This window comes from Eurosta solidaginis, chromosome 4 (assembly GCF_040869045.1).
Source record: "Eurosta solidaginis isolate ZX-2024a chromosome 4, ASM4086904v1, whole genome shotgun sequence".
Taxonomy (NCBI): domain Eukaryota; kingdom Metazoa; phylum Arthropoda; class Insecta; order Diptera; family Tephritidae; genus Eurosta; species Eurosta solidaginis.
In genome coordinates, this window is record NC_090322.1 from 1,417,294 (window position 1) to 1,434,388 (window position 17,095).

The 17,095-nt window shown below is 39.3% G+C and overlaps 1 long non-coding RNA gene and 3 pseudogenes across 1 annotated transcript in view; 3 read left to right on the top strand and 1 right to left on the bottom strand.

The window, feature by feature from the left end:
* The window catches only part of LOC137248475 (uncharacterized), a 150,322-nt gene that overhangs the window by 58,813 nt on the left and 74,414 nt on the right, over window positions 1-17,095 (bottom strand). The window lies entirely within an intron of this gene.
* On the top strand, window positions 5,392-6,541 carry LOC137247533 (retinol dehydrogenase 11 pseudogene; annotated as a pseudogene).
* Window positions 7,989-9,529, top strand: LOC137247534 (retinol dehydrogenase 12 pseudogene; annotated as a pseudogene).
* On the top strand, window positions 11,292-12,683 carry LOC137247535 (retinol dehydrogenase 12 pseudogene; annotated as a pseudogene).

Below are 17,095 nucleotides of genomic sequence, written 5' to 3' on the forward strand. Positions count from 1 at the left end.
CTTTGAGGGAGTCCCCTGTATTTTACAGGTCGATAAATTTTAGATCACGAAATGGGCTTGTACTTTCCTAAAGGTCTTCGGCAAGCTGCAAGCAACTGCATTCGATGTCATATTTTTAAATTTGTTATAGCTTTCGGAGATATAAAAGTTCACACGCAGCTACCTTATTTCTTTGACCTTTTTAAACGATAACCTTGATCTTGGGAAGTGTACCACAGCCCGGCCTTTTCAAAAAAATATCTTTTATGATGCGATTTTCTTTCTAGATTAATTCGAAAAAATCTTTGTTAGGAGACCTTTTCCTTGCTTAATATTAGATACGTTTTTCCGGGAAGTTGAACAGGTACCGACCGAATAAATCGCACTTACGGAAACAGAATCAGAGGAAGTGCGGGGAAAGGATGGGGTCAGCAAGCTTTCCTCTAAATTTTTTCCACAAAAAATTATTTTTCCACAGGTCGCACTAAATTTTTACCGATATGTGAGGACGTTTTTGAAAAAGGTGCTTCCAAAATTTGTTAATTCTAGGTCAACCTAGACACGGAAAGTTGCACGAAAATGGATAGCAGCCTCTCTGCTGATTTTGTCTTCACAGCTTCTTCAGTGGTTATTGGAATACGTTTCTTTTTCTGATACGTGTCCATAGCTTAATGACCGTTTCAGACTGCTTTAAGTCGAGATCTACTTAGACGACACCCTATATATATATATATATATGTATCATTGTAGTCTGGCCATGTGGCGCTGTTGATATTGCAGAACCTATGGTATGATTTTACTTCTCCTATGCTTTGTTCGAGTAACTAGTAATGAACAAATTTTTTTCGCAGAGCCCCGCATGCAAGCTCATAAGCCATCTCATTTCCTCCCCTTCCTTTATGAACCAGATTTATGTAGATATATAATTTTTTTTTATTAATTGCTGGTCGGGACCAGTCGGATTGAAGCATTAGATTACCAGTTTCGCTTGAATATCCAGAAGCCTGAGCATCTCAACAAACATCTGATTGAAGAGGCCTCGCCTCCCAGGAACTAAGCACTGTGAAGAAATTCGCCGCAAAAGAACTCAGCCGTTTGATCTTGATGAGCGTAAACAGGCTTTGAGTATCATTCATGATAGATAGCTACAGGTTTATGCCGATGATTGCGCGGTTAGCCCCGTTTTAAATGCCAAATACCCGAAACTCGCAGTAGAGGAAAGCATTCGTCGCAATCGTTTTCAATTGTAATGTGGAACCAATGCCTCAAAAACGTATATCTCTTTGCTCCAACCCTTTCGAAACTCCAAGTTTCCTTGGACTCTCATTAGAGAATATTGACGACAATTTGTGAGTGATCGCACCTATTGGATAGGCCGAAGCATTGCTGTAACAACAACAACAAGCACTAGATAACTCTGATTTTTACATAAAAAATTTCCGTCATTGCTCCCTCACTCACCCTCCAATTCCAAAAAGTTATTACAAAGTAGGACTAAAATGCGCGCCTTTTGATTTTTATAATTGATTCTTCAAAAACAAGGATTTTCGTTCTCTGAGTCACTTAACTAAAATCTGATCACAATTGAAAGACATTTGTGAAAGGTTTTCTTTCGATCAGCTAAAATGTCTATAAGTGATTCGGAATCAAACCCCAGATATATTGAAAATTACATAAATACCACGCCCATTTCCTGTAAGGTATGTTGAACATATTTGGATAGCAGCGGTGAGAGAAAAATCCTGCGCATTTGTAGATAAATTATGCATTGGTGGCTTCGGTTGCTCTATCGCAGCCGTGAGAATACTCGCAGACGGCGGAAGCGGCAATAAACAAAAAACATGTCAGGCGCTTTCACTTCAAATGGAGAATCAAAACAGAAAAGCCATAAAATGTTGTTCACCTCAGCCAATGCGAATGAGACACATAAGAAATATTTTTTATTGTTATATGTACATATATTATAATGTTTATTTATACGTATGTATAATTAAGTATATTTTTCTTGTGCTGAATAGGCGCAACCGGTGGAAACTAATGCGGTTTTTTTATACTCAGATGAGCAGAGCTCACAGAGTATATTAATTTTGCTCGCACAACCGTACCCCGTAACGGCATAAACTAATCGAGATAGATATAGACTTCTATATATCAAAATGATCTTGGCGAAAAAAGAAATTCATTTAGCCATGTCCGTCCATCCATCCGTGCGTCCGTCTCCGGAAACACGATAAATTGAGTAAATTTGGAGGTATCTTAATGAAATTTGGTATGTAAATTCCTGGGCACTCGTCTCAGATCGCTATTTAAAATGAATGAAATCGGACTATAACCACGCCCACTTTTTCGATATCGAAAATTTCGATTTGCGATAATTAATTACCAAAGACGGATAAAGCGATGCAACTTGGCAGGTGGGTTGACCTTATGACGCAGAATAGAAAATTGGCAAAATTTTGGACAATGGGCGTGGCACCGTCCAATTTTTAAAGAAGGTAATTTAAAAGTTTTGCAAGCTGTAATTTGGCAGCTGAGTATGTAATGTTCGCTCACAACCAAACTTAGCATTCCTTACTTGTTTTTATTTAATGCAAGTCATCATTTGCATTACATCACATAAATCAACCAACATACAAAAATTGCCTGCATTGTTGCATTAAGCTAGTCTACTGATAAAAAAAGTTACAACAAATTTGAAATCTGGCACCTATTATATTTGTATGTCGATTTGAAGTTGTAGGCCAAGTCCGAAAGTATCAAGGCTTGTCAGTGTTTGTAAACTTTTGAGGTCAAAACGGCTTGATATACATACATATTTTGAAAACATCTGATACACATAAAAACTTATAATTAGGAATATAAAGGTCAGTGATGCCACCTGTTTCAATTACTTTTTTTATTTGTTTGAAGTTGCACATCACATATCTTGAATTTATAAAAAAATATTTGAAAGTTCAGACCTACAACTACAAAAAGCTAAGTCTCTTCGTTATGGTATGGCACCATTGATTTCCATACGGTTGGTTGGATCAGCTGTTTTATATGGTTATTGTTACGTCAACTTTGCCAGGGCTTTGAAGTTATCGTTTTAAGTTCAGCGTAATGCGGCAGTTACCCACGAACGTACGTAGAAAAAACGTGTCAGCTGACACGACCTATCTTATGAGTGTGCAATGTAAACGAAAACTCACCGACGTGCAACGCCCGTACGTACGTAGCCCGGAACGTAGAAATCAAAACAATTTTGATTTTTTCCGTAAGAACGTGTCAGCTGATCGCTCTCTCACTAGACAGAGTTGCCTAGTAAACTTTTGTGCGCTAATTTTTGACCGTTTGCAATTTTATGCAAAAAAGCCTAATTAAAGTTTGAAAAATTGTGGAAATAATTGGAAATAATTATGTAAAAGTGCTGATTATAAATATTTAATCTATTTATACTTATTTAATATGTATTCCGGCCTTTTACAATATCAAAAATTAAATTGGAAAAAGTTGATGTTTCCATAAGCATACATGCAAAATGGTCAATGGCAACAGTGCTTATCTGTAAACAATACACACACAAATATCTTATGTACATGTACACAGACGCACACATTGATTCCTACGGGCTTGAGAGTTCGGTCAAACGTGCTTCGTACGACAAACGTCCTTACGTACGGCACACGTCGGTGGGTAAAGCCGTGGTTACTCACGAACGTACGTAGAAAAAACGTGTCAGCTGACACGACCTATCTTATGAGTGTGCAATGTAAACGAAAACTCACCGACGTGCAACGCCCGTACGTACGTAGCCCGGAACGTAGAAATCAAAACAAGTTTGATTTTTTCCGTAAGAACGTGTCAGCTGATCGCTCTCTCACTAGACAGAGTTGCCTAGTAAACTTTTGTGCGCTAATTTTTGATCGTTTGCAATTTTATGCAAAAACGCCTAATTAAAGTTTGAAAAATTGTGAAAATAATTCGAAATAATTATGTAGAAGTGCTGATTATAAATATTTAATCTATTTATACTTATTTAATAGTATTCCGGCCTTTTACAATATCAAAAATTAAATTGGAAAAAGTTGATGTTTCCATAAGCATACATGCAAAATGGTCAATGGCAACAGTGCTTATCTGTAAACAATACACACACAAATATCTTATGTACATGTACACAGACGCACACATTGATTCCTACGGGCTTGAGAGTTCGGTCAAACGTGCTTCGTACGACAGACGTCCTTACGTACGGCACACGTCGGTGGGTAACTGCCGCATAACTGCCGCATAATGCGGCAGTTACTCACGAACGTACGTACCAAAAACGTGTCAGCTGACACGACCTATCTTATGAGTGTGCAATGTAAACGAAAACTCATCGACGTGCAACGCCCGTACGTACGTAGCCCGTAACGTTGAAATCAAAACTATTTTGATTTTTTCCGTAAGAACGTGTCAGCTGATCGCTCTCTCACTAGACAGAGTTGCCTAGTAAACTTTTGTGCGCTAATTTTTGACCGTTTGCAGTCTTATACAAAAACACCTAATTAAAGTTTGAAAAACTGTGAAAATAATTCGAAATAATTATGTAAAAGTGCAGATTATAAATATGTAATCTATTTATACTTATTCAATATTTATTCCGGCCTTTTACAATATCAAAAATTAAATTGGAAAAAGTTGATGTTTCCATAAGCATGCATGCAAAATGGTCAATGGCAACAGTGCTTATCTGTAAACAATAAACACACAAATATGTTATGTACATGTACACAGACGCACACATTGAATCCTACGGGCTTGAGGGTTCGGTCAAACGTGTTTCGTACGACAAACGTCCGTACGTACGGCACACGTCGGTGGGTAACTGCCGCATAAGGTAAAAGTGTAAAGCCATGAAAACACTCCCCGAAGGTTTTGTGGAACATTATCGATGTTGATGGTTCTTTGCCGGATATTGATCCCGTACATAGGATATCAATCCTTCAGATAGATTCGTTTGACATTTTCTTTTTTACCAACTCACCCCAGTTAAATCGATAATTGTGAATAATCCGTTGTACAAAACTACTGTCTTTTGTTTAATTTTTGCCTTGCACCAGACTGCCAGTCAAGGAAGCAGCATGGCGAAAATGGTCCTTAATTGAATTCATTTGGCCTGGCTATTATAACTTATTAAGTGTCATATAGTTGTTGTATAGGAATGCAGTACAAACTTTAGTGACGGAAGCGGCAAAAGTGACCAAAACACGCAATCTTTAATATTTTAAAGATTGTAGAGGGTAAGTAGCAGGTCAAGGTAAGCTAATTTTGATTGTTGTTATGCAAATGTATGTGTAAGGCATGTAAATTTCTTGTAAAATTTGGTTAATTGTAAAATAATATAGAAAACTAAGTTCAGTATAAGCCGTTTTTCCAACAGACGAGGTCATTTTCAGGTGCTAGAAATAATGATCAAACTATCAAAGGTTACTCAACTTTACCATGACTAAAAAAACACTCTGCTTCCAAGACGCCTGGGCATGGATCATACAGATATTTCTAATCTTTTGCATCATAGCAGTCATCTTGTATATCATGCGCAAAGTCATACAGGGCCCATTCTATACGAAACGTAATCGCATCGATGACAAAGTTGTCATCATCACTGGCGCAAATCAGGGCATGGGAAAGGAGATAGCACTGGAGCTGGCAAAACGTGGCGCACGTATTTACATGGCTTGCCGTGATGCCGCGCGTTGTGAGAAAGCGCGCTTGGAGATTATCGAACGCACTGGCAACAAACAAATCTACAATCGCGTGTTAGATCTTGCATCGCTTGAGTCCGTGCGTCAATTTGCTGCGCACTTTAACGTCGAAGAAAATCGTTTGGATATATTGGTGAATAATGCTGGAATTATGGTCCGTCCACGTTCACTTACTGCTGAAGGTTTTGAGTTACATTTTGGCGTCAATCATTTAGGACATTTTCTGTTGACGAATCTTTTGCTGGAACGCTTGCGTAGTGCAGCACCAAGTCGCGTAGTTGTTGTTAGTTCATTTTTGCATCTCTTCGGGCGCATTCATAAGGACGATCTAAATGGTGAGCTGCATTATTCAAAATTCTACGGCGCTTATAATAACAGTAAATTGGCGAATATATTGTTCGCGCGCAAGTTGGCTAAGCTCATGGCTGGTACGGGCGTAACAGTGAATAGCTGCAATCCAGGTATGGTGAATACAAATATGACGCGGTTTAGCGGTAATCCGGCATGGTTGTGGTACATTCCAAATATAATTCAGTCTTTTTTCATTCGTACGCCGCGCGCCGGTGCACAAACTACACTGCGCTTGGCATTGGATCCGGCTTTGCAGAGTTCGACGGGCGGTTACTATTCGGACTACATACGTTGGCCGTTACCACCGTGGGCCACAAATAAGAAAATGGCCGATTGGCTTTGGTTTGAGAGTGAAAAAATGGTGGGTTTAACCACCGGTGAGCAAATTGAAACGGTCGCAGTGTGAAAAGTAAAGCATTGATGGGTTGAATAGGAAGAAACTGAGTTTTTATTTGTGAAATGAATTTCAATAAAGCAGTTTTTATCCATCAAAATCGATAAGTTATTGGTCACTCTTCTTTGGTAGCCAGGAATACCACTAGAGAATGTAAAGATTTCACAGAAATGCAGAAAAGGTTAAAGTGGGGAATTAAGGTTAAGTCGTTTACTAACGGGAATACTAAATAAATAGACACCATTGTCCTTTCCATGGTTAGGTTCTAATACAAACTCGTTAGAGAAAGGCTCATTTGAGATCTCGAAAAAGTGAGGCTGTTTAAGCTGGGCTGCAGGAATACTGCAGTCTACCTCATCAAAACGGTTTTTTGAAACGCAGTCTGATATAATAAAAGCCCAAGCTAGGGTGTATCCGGTGTGCCTTTGTTGTCATCTTTTTAAATTGTCAAGCGAAATTTAATTTACTACAGCCTGATGGGTCTTAAAAACTCTATACGTTTCCTTAAGCACTGAAGTAAACATGAGTCTTCAAAACACACCAGCAGGTATCTTTGTTTGTGTACGCACTAATACTAATTTTTTGGTTAGACCACTAATAACCTTAAAAGATGAATAATTGCAGCTCACTGATCTGAACGAAGCGTAGACTTCAACTGAATGTTCAGTCAGCGCTCCCAAAATTTAATATATTTATGATTGCTGAAGTTCTAACTGACACTGCAGGGTGGTTATCACGGACGAAGAGGTGACATCTCCCCCGCCATTGCTATTTTGGCAGAATTTAGCAAATCGCTTAAGTGATACCTCCTTCGTCAATGTTAACGCCATTTGGACCCGCAAGGGCAACTTCTCCATTTGAGTCTGCCTACATAGTGTGGGCTTCTATTTCTCTCTGCAGTTACCGAAGAAGGTGAGGTTAGAGTATGCCTGCCATCTGAGGCGACTAAAATCTACATACCCGAATGATTGAGAGGTAAAAAAATCTTTCCGGCTAGTACCAGAAGGTAAGGCTGAACTAAGCCGAAGTCCCATCTGCCGATAATGATGTGGAACGTTTTCTTTGGTAGTTTTTGTTTTGCCCATTCACCCCAACTTAGGGTGAAATCAATCAACAGTATATACCGTTATCATAGCTGTCTTCAAATCAACAACACCTGCCTCAGCTTGAAAGTTCCAGCAAATCTCATTTAAATTGCTAAGCAGACGAAAGAGCAGAAAGAGGGGCTTTGCATTTGTAATCAGACCTGTTCCTACCGAATTTTCACTCAAAGCATAACTTGTAGCCCAAATTTAAGTGCTAATTATCCACATGCCATAAGCAAGAAATACAAAAAATTTTACACAACATGAATAGAGCTCAACTCGGCCTTTCGGCAGTTTAGATGCGCCAGCTTGTAATTATGACATAGACGCTCTTAAAGCCAAAGCTATGAGCGCCAACTTTAGACACAAGCCGTAAACGCTAGAAACTGGTATTTTATAGTTTTTGTTCATATCTCATGCCACAACGCTACAGCTAGGGTTCCGCAGTCGGGTGCCAGCTGGTGGAGTCAGTTGCCGTTTGTGTTAAGGCTGTGGGTAAAATTAAAAGAAAGCCAAGAAATTACTAAACAACGCAGCGAAATTCGAAAGTAGCCATTAAACTTCGAATAAACTCTTACAAACAAAATATGTGCTGGAGCGCGCTTACATTGGAAGTTCACAGTCAGTTGTTTGTTGACTCTTGCTTTGGCTAAAAGAAAGTTGGCTTTTGTTAGCAGAGTTCGCGTTTTTTTCAACGCTAAAATCAAAATTTACTTCTCATAAGCACGTTAAACTGTCAAACAGTGTACGCTGTAAGCGAATATGTCCGAATTTTTGAATCCTCTGGAGGACAAAGAAAAATCATTGTGCTTTCGTGGCCCTTGGGCTTGGTTGGTGCTTATCATTATCTTCTTCCTCGGCATCGCATTGATTATGTGGCTATTGCGTAGGTGTATACAGGGTCCGTTCTATAGCAAGAAGACGCGCGTCGATGGAAAAGTGATAATTGTGACAGGCTGCAATACGGGTATCGGTAAGGAGACCGCTATGGAGCTCGCGCGTCGCGGTGGACGCATTTATATGGCTTGCCGCGATGCAGCGCGTTGTGAGACCGCACGCTTAGAGATAATTGAACGCACACAAAATCAAAATGTTTTTAATCGTACACTCGATTTGGCTTCATTGTCATCGGTGCGCCAATTTGCCGAACGCTTTCTAGCCGAGGAGCAACGTTTGGATATTCTCATTAACAATGCAGGCATAATGGCTACACCGCGCAAACTCACCGTCGATGGTTTCGAGCAACAGCTCGGCGTCAATCATTTGGGACACTTTTTGTTGACAAATTTGCTATTGGAACGTCTAAAGCCTAGCGCGCCCAGTCGCATTATTGTGGTTAGTTCAGCCGCATACATTCACGGACGCATCAATAAGGAAGATCTGAATAGCGAGAAGAGCTATTCCAAATTCTTCGGCGCTTATTGTCAAAGTAAATTGGCTAACATTTTATTTACACGCAAATTAGCTGAGTTGCTTAAGGATAGCGGAGTGACCGTGAATTGTCTACATCCAGGTATTGTACATACCGAGCTTGGCCGTTATAGCATCAAGACGCAATGGCTCAAGTATTTGTTTCGCATATTTGGTTTCTTCATAAAAACTCCAAAAGCAGGCGCACAAACCACACTGCGTTTGGCTTTGGATCCGGCTTTGGAGAAATGTAGTGGCGATTTTTATGCAGACTCAATGCGCTGGCCCTTATTGCCAAAAGCCAGGGACAAAGAGATGGCCGAGTGGTTATGGAAGGAAAGTGAAAAACTTGTGGGCTTACAAGCGCAAAATGGCGCAGTACAAACCATTGTGGTGAATCAATAAAGTACAAATGGTGATTGAAAGCGGCCAAAAGGAGAAAGGCGTCTTTTAGAGAAAGCTGATAATCCCACGTCGAATTTCCGTCCATATTTTATTGACAAGTCTTGATTATTTAGTACAAACATGAATATAAATAAAATAAATATTGAGTCAACTTTTACAGTAAAAGGTGTTATTTTTTTAATTCAATCAGATATTTTAAGGTTCCATAACGAGGGTGATATCAGCGCGTGCAGTCAGATTTGATTTGGACAACCGAAGACCCATAAAATTTTACGCCGACGATTTTTATCTAGGCGCCGCACATGAAAGTGCATTCCCATTATGTGTGGATAGGGAAGGATAGAAAAAAGTCCCGAAGTCACCTTAGTACAGCAGGCAATTCTCCAAAAGGTTCCGAGCGTTTCCTCCTACCAATCCACCAACTGATGTATCCAAAATGCAGCATCTTTTCATACTAAAGAGATGGACTTTCGCACCTTCCGTTCCCGTGTGTGTTGATATCCCTTTCGTTTTCTTTTCTGGGTAGATATTCAATCCACAATGGACTTATATCACGAAAATAGTGGCTTTTAAGTTGTTAAAGTTTTTGAGTTAACACTTTTCGTATTAACGCAGCACTGCACTTCTATTCCCCCTCTGAAAAAAATTACGCTCGACTCAGGCAGCTCTAACCAGAGGTGGGTACAAAAACTAGCGAATGAAAAGAGATATTGCAGATAGTGCTTTGGGTCCTTCGATGTGTCAAGTAGGATTCCGGGCGTCTACCTCAAGGTGAGTCCATGAAAACACTGAAAATTGGCAATTGATGAATGGATCATCTTGATTGGTGTTTTTTGACGAGCCACACTAGGAGGTCTCCTCATTTGACATTTTGAAATAAAACTTGATAGGTACATGTGTATGTATGCTGGCTTTGTTTATTAGTTTAAATGACCGGTTGTAGAGTATCTCATGCGGTCTTTGGTAAGTGGCTAAGCTGCAAAAACTGTGCCATAATTTGAACGTTTGTATGCAGCGTTGAATGCAACAAGTTCTGTCCACTGTCGTTGTTGCTTTCTTAATTGTTTTTGCTTTCTTAGGAGTTACTCATAGGCATGCAAAAGCACAATTGAACGTTTGCTTGAACGTGAGGATGAAGGTTATGGAGAACGAGTTGTCAATGACAAGCGTCTTACGCTGGCTTTAATGTTTAATTGCAAGTAAGCGAGATGCCAACACTAACAACAAAGACATGACGAGAATACAAAGTGCATGCGGGTACTCATGTTGGAAACTGGTTTTTGTTTATAAAAACGCATAAAACGACTTTTTTATGCGCTGCTTCGGACGGGGTTCATTTATAAATAACTATCCACATTACTTCATACTGGTTTCTCAGGAGAGCGCTGCATTTCCAGAATGTATATATTTCGGAATTGGTAGCGTAAGACGAATGTTAGCTATGGAGCAATGTAGCAGAGGATGTTGGTATGCATTTCCGAAAGTAAACCAAAGTTATTTAGTATTACCTTTGAGCGTTTGTAACATTCCACCTTTTTTTTTTGCTGTGTGTAAATATGTTGCAAACCAGTTTGAAAACGCGCGCCTTTAATGCGACGCCGCTTGTGCGCTACGCTTACAACGTCACTGACTGCAACGAAAGGTAAACGAATCCGCATGTCCACACAAAAAATTCTCCTTAGAAGTAACTGGGCCAACGTTTGCCATTTATGCATGCATTTTTCCTGCGCACCGAATTGGTTTGGCCTGAGTGGAGGGCCACTTTCACCGTTGCCAAAAATGTACTGCATATGGAGTACATAAATGTGTACAGAGTAATGTCGGTTTATGGCGCTTAATGTACAGCGCGCAGCAAATAATGTTGACTTACCAGGTTAGCAATTATCAGTGAGTGAGCAAATTGCGCTACGATGCCGTTTGGAATGAATTGTTACTTGGAAGTCAGTTTGAGCTCGTCATTGAAGGCGCAAAGTACGCCCCGACATATAAAGTTTATATATTTATTTATTATATACATATGTATGTAGCTAATAATAGTATAAAAATCAAATGTTAACATAAAAAATTATCGCATCAAAACTTACATACTACGCGCAAAAAAAATGTCAGATAATGAAGAGGAGAAGCTCTGTTTCCATGGCTTCATGGTTTGGCTTTTGCCGGCTGTGTTCATCGCTTTCGGCGTAATTTTGTTTTTGTGGCTGCTGCGCAAATGTATACAGGGTCCGCGTTATCGCAAAACGAATCGTATCGATGGCAAAGTCGTTATTGTGACAGGCTGCAATACGGGCATCGGTAAGGCAACCGCCTTGGAATTGGCGCGTCGCGGTGGACGTATTTATTTGGCTTGTCGTGATGCGGTGCGCTGTGAAGCGGCGCGTTTGGAAATAATTGAGCGCACTGGTAATCAGCATATCTACAATCGCACACTGGATCTCGCTTCGCTGCAGTCTGTGCGTCAATTCGTCACACGCTTTCTCGCCGACGAGCAACGTTTGGATATTTTGGTGAATAATGCTGGCATTATGGCAACACCATACAAACTCACTGTCGATGGTTTCGAGCAGCAGCTCGGCGTCAATCATTTGGGACACTTTTTGTTAACAAATTTGCTGCTGGAGCGTCTGAAAGCCTCAGCGCCTAGTCGCATTGTAGTTGTAAGCTCGGCAATGTATATTTTTGGACGTATCAAACGTAATGATCTCAATAGTGAGCACAGCTATTTAAGTTTCTTTGGCGCCTATGCACAGAGCAAATTGGCGAATATTTTGTTTACACGCAAATTGGCTGAGTTGCTACAAGGCACTGGTGTTACGGTGAATTGCTGTCATCCCGGTGTGGTGCGCACCGAATTGGTGCGATATATAAAGTTTCCCTGCTTTGGACTGCTGCATTATCTTGTGCAATTTTTGTGGAAAACGCCAGAGGAGGGCGCACAAACACAACTTCGGTTGGCGCTCGATCCCGCGCTTCAGCAATCAACGGGTGGCTATTATAGCGATTCAATGCGTTGGCCGCTCTTACCGTGGGCGAAAAATAGAGAAACGGCTGACTGGTTGTGGACGGAGAGCGAGAAATTGGTAGGTCTCAAGGCAGAGGCAAAAAGCAACGAAATGGAATCAGTAACGGTGGAGGTTGTGCAATCTGATTGAGTTTTAAGGAGTTTAATTGCAGTAATTATGTGAGAAAGTGCAAAATAATGAGAAATAAAGTGAGAAAATTAAAAAATTTGCCCGTTTTTTTCATTATGAATGTGAATGAGTTTAAAATGAAGAATCGCGCTTCGCAGCCGTTGTTAACTTCTAGTGTAAAGTGTTTTTCGCAACGATCAGCCTGCGAGAAGTGCTCATTCTGTACTTTGTCCACGGTGGGTTCTTTTTATTTGTTATTCCGAATTTTGTGTATACAAATCGCGTACACATGTATGAACATTAGAGTGGCCAGAAAAGGTCTGTTTTGGGTTTATCGCCGTTTAGATCTAATCATGAAAATAGTAGGGCAGTGCAGTCAACCGAAGAAGTCATTGTGAATGATGACAAAGTGTGATCTCTTATCTGTCAACTGCCTGACAGGCTGTTCAATATGGCTACTTTTCAGCGTTTTGACAGGCTGTTCAATATGGCGGCGCCTATCTTCAGCGGGTGATAGAAAGAGATACAGAATGAGACAGCGATAGTCAAATACGAATCAGGTGATACAATCACTTTGGAATTTTGACGTTTATGCAGAAGAGATCACACTTTGTCACCATTCACAATGGAAGAAGTCATTTAAAATGTTTGATATAAATTTACGACTTTGCGAGGCATTTGCAGGTTTGATTGAATTGATCCATATTATGTTAATTACCTACCACGCAAGCTATCGAAAAAATTTTGGACCTGCATATACTTTAAACACATTTTTAGAAACATGCAATTTTTTATTTTTCTTGCAATGAAAAGAAATTTCAATGCAAAGATGAATTGAAAAAGCAAACTCAGGATTACTTTTTCAAAACAATTTTCGAAATATCTCGCGAAGGAAACTAACATAGATGGAGCAAGATGAATGGTGAATATATTAATGCAGTGTTTCCTGCGGTGGACTGTTGTTTGCTAAACACTCAGCTATAAGCTGCCCTACCTTTAAAAACCGTGAAAGGAATATCAAAAAACTAAAAATATTTCAATAAAATTTTCGGGTTTCGTTTGCATTTTTTTTAAATAAAAAATGTTTTTTTTTTTAAATCTATAGGAGAATCTAAGGGTCGAATCGAGAAACCATCCTCTTCACCATACTCTGTCCTTTTAGACCACATTCCAGTACTTTGAGAGCATTGGTTCATAAAAATGCATGCAAAGACTATGTTGTCGTGTAGTGTAGTGACGCTGAGTGTGATCTAAGCTTAAGAGAGATTTTCTTCAACGCTAGCCGGCAGAGGTGACCGGCAACCAAACGACCAATGAATTAAAGTGCCGATCAACATTAACCGAAAGAAATTAATCATGTTTTCAAAGAAAAGGACATTACTTTTTTCTGGCCACTCTAATGATATACAAATAAATACTAGTAAATGGTACACATATATTTACATCGTCCATAGCTTGTCTGCGAATGTCTGTATAAATAGATTCTTAGCCTGCAAATAAAGCGACTAATCAGGGATGCAACCGGGAAGCAAGCGACTAATTCCACTTTGCATAGCTTTGTCTTAATATACATTTGACATTTCGTATTTACGATACTTTTTTTTGGGAAGAGGACCAGGGACCGATCTTTTCGAACGAATTCTGTTCTTGGTTCGATTTACCTGAAATTGGGCATATAGGTAGGTAGCCCTTTGCATAGATTAGTATTTACTACACTTTTTTTCGGGAAATGGAGCAGGGACCGACTGGGACTGGGACTGGGAGTAGAAGTGGCACTGAGACTGGGACTGGGATTTGGACTGGGACTTGGACTTGAGGTGGGACTGGGACTGGGAAAAGGGATGGAGAAGAACACGAAGAGTTAAAGAGGGAAAGAGGAAGAGATAGAGTTAGACGAAGACAGAGAGATGTGGATAGATGGAGCGGAAAAGAATTAAGGGAAAATACGGAGAGAGAAAGAGAAAGGCAGATGGAAGAGTGAATAAAAAGATTAGGATAAGAGGCAGATAGGGAAGGGAGAGTTAGAGGTAAAAACTGCTTAAAGCTTATGCAGATAGAGCAAAGCTATGGCAGAGCAACGTCTACTGTGTCTGCTAGTATGAAATAAAATGTTCCCTTTTGTTCTAGCTTACCCTATGAAGAGAGACTAATTGATCTATCTATCTAAGGAGGTAAATTTGTATGCTGTTACATTTTCAAAGACTATTCACTGAATTTATTGATTTAGTTTTGAAAATATAGAAATAAATACTTTGAAATTGAGACTAAATCGAACTAATAGCATAAACTCTTGATTTTCAAAAATCGACGATGTTGCGTATAAAATGATAAGTAAAATACGCGATTGTGCAGCTTAAAGCTTTTCCGATTAGTAAATAAATGAAACTCGTATTTTCAAGTAGATTAAAACCAAAAAGCACCTAATGTATCCACTATAGAGTAGTCACGGATGACTCTCCTTAGAGACTAGTAGCACAACTTTTGCAGGGCATGGACAACTTGTTTACGTTTTGTATGCCAAGAGTGCAAATTTTTATACTCAGTTGAGCAGAGCTCACAGAGTATATTAATTTTGATTGGATAACGGTTGATTGTACAGGTATAAAGGATATAGACTTCCATATATCAAAAACATCAGTATCGAAAAAAATTCGATTGAGCCATGTCTGTCCGTCCGTCTGTCGGTTAACACGATAACTTCAGTAAATTTTGAAGTAACTTGATGAAATTTGGTATGTAGGTTCCTGGGAACTTATCTCAGATCGTTATTTAAAATGAACGATATCGGACAATAATCACGCCCACTTTTTCGATATCGAAAATTTCGAAAAATCGTAAAAGTGCGATAATTCATTACCAAATACGGATTAAGCGATGAAACTTGGTAGTCGTTGAAGATATCATGATGAAATTTGGCAGGAACGTTACACTTATTACTATATGTCCGCTTATTAAAAATTAGCAAAATCGGAGACCGACCACGCCCACTTTTAAAACAAATTTTTTTTAAATTCAAATTTTAAAAGAAAAGTTAATATCTTTACAGTATATAAGTTAATTATGTCAACATTCAACTCCAGTAATGACATGTTGCAACAAAATACAAAAATAAGAGAAAATTTCAAAATGGGCGTGGCTCCGCCCTTTTACATTTAATTTGTCTAGGATACTTTTAATGCCATAAGTCGAACAAAAATTTACCAATCCTTGTGAAATTTGGTAGAGGCTTAGATTCTAGGACGATAACTGTTTTCTGTGAAAAAGGCCACGCCCAGTTTTTATACGCAGTCGACCGTCTGTCCTTCCGCTCGGCCGTTAACACGATAACTTGAGCAAAAATTGATATATCTTTACTAAACTCAGTTCACGTACTTATCTGAACTCACTTTGTATTGGTGTAAAAAATGGCCGAAATCCGACTATGACCACGCCCACTTTTTCGATATCGAAAATTACGAAAAATGAAAAAATGCCATAATTATATACCAAATACGAAAAAAGGGATGAAACATGGTAATTGTATTGGTCTATTGACGCAAAATATAACTTTAGAAAAAAACTTGGTAAAATGGGTGTGAAACCTACCATATTAAGTAGAAGAAAATGAAAAAGTTTTGCAGGGCGAAATCAAAAGCCCTTGTAATCTTGGAAGGAATACTGTTCGTGGTATTACATATATAAATAAATTAGCGGTACCCGACAGATGATGTTCTGGATCACCCTGGTCCACATTTTGGTCGATATCTCGAAAACGCCTTCACATATACAACTAAGGGCCACTCCCTTTTAAAACCCTCATTAATGCCTTTAATTTGATACCCATATAGTACAAACACATTCTAGAGTCACCCCTGGTCCACGTTTATGGCGATATCTCGAAAAGGCGTCCACATATAGAACTAAGGCCCACTCCTTTTTAAAATACGCATTAACACCTTTCATTTGATACCCATATCGTACAAACAAATTCTAGAGTCACCCCTGGTCCACCTTTATGGCAATATCTTAAAAAGGCGTCCACCTATAGAACTAAGGCCCACGTCCATTTAAAATACTCATAACACCTTTCATTTGATACCCATATCGTACAAACAAATTCTAGAGTCACCCCTGGTCCACCTTTATGGCGATATCTCGAAAAGGCGTCTACCTATAGAACTAAGGCCCACGCCCTTTTAAAATACTCATTAACACCTTTCATTTGATACCCATATCGTACAAACAAATTCTAGAGTCAGGCCTGGTCCACCTTTATGGCGATATCCCTAAATGGCGTCCATCTATAGAACTATGGCCCACTTCCTCTTAAAATACTCTTTAATACCTTCCATTTGATACACATGTCATACAAACACATTCCAGGGTTACCCTAGGTTCTTTTTACAACATGGTGATTTTCCCTTACTTTGTCTCCACAGCTCTCAACTGAGTATATAATGTTCGGTTACAGCCGAACTTAGCCTTCCTTACTTGTTTGTTCTATTTATAAATTGTTATGCAAAAATGTATGAAAAGGCATATTATTATACTAGAATTCAGAACTGTATGTATGTATGTTTGTATGTGTTTTGCCGACTTTGTTGCTGAATCAGCGCCTTTACTGAATTA